This window comes from Fukomys damarensis, unplaced genomic scaffold, assembly GCF_012274545.1.
Source record: "Fukomys damarensis isolate Sample0158 unplaced genomic scaffold, DMR_v1.0_HiC HiC_scaffold_9, whole genome shotgun sequence".
In the NCBI taxonomy this organism is placed as follows: domain Eukaryota; kingdom Metazoa; phylum Chordata; class Mammalia; order Rodentia; family Bathyergidae; genus Fukomys; species Fukomys damarensis.
In genome coordinates this window covers 15,327,625-15,329,644 of record NW_022900921.1, presented here as the reverse complement: position 1 = coordinate 15,329,644, position 2,020 = coordinate 15,327,625, and the positions used below count along the sequence as shown (strand labels likewise).

General features: G+C 30.6%; 1 long non-coding RNA gene across 1 annotated transcript in view; it reads left to right on the top strand.

The window, feature by feature from the left end:
* Window positions 1–613: 613 nt before the first annotated feature.
* Window positions 614–2,020, top strand: part of LOC104860905 — a 1,920-nt gene continuing 513 nt past the window's right edge. The window contains exons 1-2 of the long non-coding RNA XR_779851.1: window positions 614–656; window positions 1,888–1,987. This is a non-coding gene — a long non-coding RNA (uncharacterized LOC104860905). The remainder of the gene's footprint in view (window positions 657–1,887; window positions 1,988–2,020) is intronic.

The following is a 2,020-nucleotide window of genomic DNA, read 5'->3' as shown; positions in this document are numbered from 1 at the left end:
GAGATAAACATAGATGAATGAACAATTTGGTCCCTTCCATCATGACTTCGTCTCAGAGTGCTATATTATTCTTTAATTAGTTTACGCTTCTCTCTTAAAGTGTGATATTTATATAAATACTGTGCCCTATAATATTTAGTTACTGTATGATATTTAAAGTGCTGCAAGTGTTCAGTTAATGTACTAAGGTCCAAGATAAATATAGGTTGTATTGACAGCAACTGAAACATTAGAGTCAGAGTTGAGTTCAAGTTAGTTTCTGCTACATAGTAACTAAAACTTTATTCCCTCAATCTGTACAGTGAAGGTACTTTTTCTTGTTGTGTTCTGAGAATTAGAGAAAATACTTGTCTTTTCAATATGAGAATTCGTTCTTTTCATTTGAATGAATTATTTTATATAGATATTTTTATGCTCGGAGGAGGTCTTTCTCGGACTTTTGCAGCTGGGTTTTTAAGAAATATTTCTTTAATACTTAAACATTTTACAATTAAGTAAAATATACATTTTAATAATTGCAAAAAATAAATCTAGTATGTAGGCTATGATAACTGGTATTAGCAGTTTGGAAAATACTTTTCTTCAATTTTTTTTCCAGTTCCTGAAGAACAAACTTTAAGCACACGTTTTAGGGTAATTTTTGTTCATCTTCTAAGGTATGTCTACTGTCTCTTTTTTTTTCCTAACTTTATAAATGGATTTTTGAATATTTATATGAATAAAGTGTTTTTTGTTACTGCATTATGTAGATACTTCAGCATATAATTTTTTCAAGTATTCCTGTGTTAGAGAGAGAATTTGTTTTTCTCTTTTAAGTACCACTGCTATAAATCATAATCATGTCATTTTAAATACTTTTGCATTTTGTCAAAATAAAGTCAGGTCAGCACTGCCTGGGGAAAGTATCTTTAATATGCTAATGCTGATAGCTATGCTATTAACGGCCACATTTTCAGGAATGACCATTAGGGTTGATAATGTTCCTGATTTATAATGATTTTTTTATTAGTGAATCTGTATACAGGCAGATACTTTAATTAGTATCTAGAGTTTGTTAATCAAATTCTTATACAGATACAAAGAATTAATGATGAGATTATGGCTTTTTATCCTTCGGGATATCATTAAACATGGTTGTTTGGAATGCAAATCAATGAATGTTCTTTATTAATTAAGTTTATTGAAAGTTACATATGCACAAGCACATTATAATTACTGCCATATTAAATAATATAAATGCAATCAGTGTCAAAGGTATATAAGCCAGTTAATTAATATTCATGTTATGTATACTGTAATATTTTATGGATAATATATATCTGGTTTTATTTGAGTTTCATAATGTGTTGCTGAAAAGGTTTAGAATTTCACAGTAAAGTTTTGCCTGTCTGCTGTGACTATGTTTTGACATTTGAATGGATGTGGTGATAATACAAGGTTGAAAAGTGGTCCAGTTCACATGGACAGCCTCATTTAAGGACACACAACTTTCAGTTGGTTTCTGTAGGTCGGTTATGCCCCGAGAATTTATATACCAGAAAATAATTTTAAGACTTTCCAAACAACGTTGTTGAGATATGATGTTATTGCACATATTTAAAATGTAGTTTCATGTACCTGTGGAAATCACTGTAACAAAGATAATGAATGTATGCATTATTCCTCCCAAATTTCCTTATACACTTTCTAATCCTTTCTTTTCTTCCTCCTCCTTATATAACTGATCTGCCTTCTTAAATTAGGTTTATTTACATGTTCTGTAATTTTATATGAATGAATAAAACATTCTGTAGTGGTGTTTTCTGGACTTTTTATTTTTACTCTGCATTTCTTGAGTTCGATTAGAAAACATGGATTATGTCCTAGGTGTGTGTTTCATTTTTCCAGAGACCATCAAGTTGGACTGATTCTGTTGGCTCATGATTGCTTCCCACCAGCAGCACATGAGAGGTCCATTGGTTCCACGTTCTTGCAAACCTACGATATGGTTGGTTTTTTGAATTCCCACAAATCAAATATA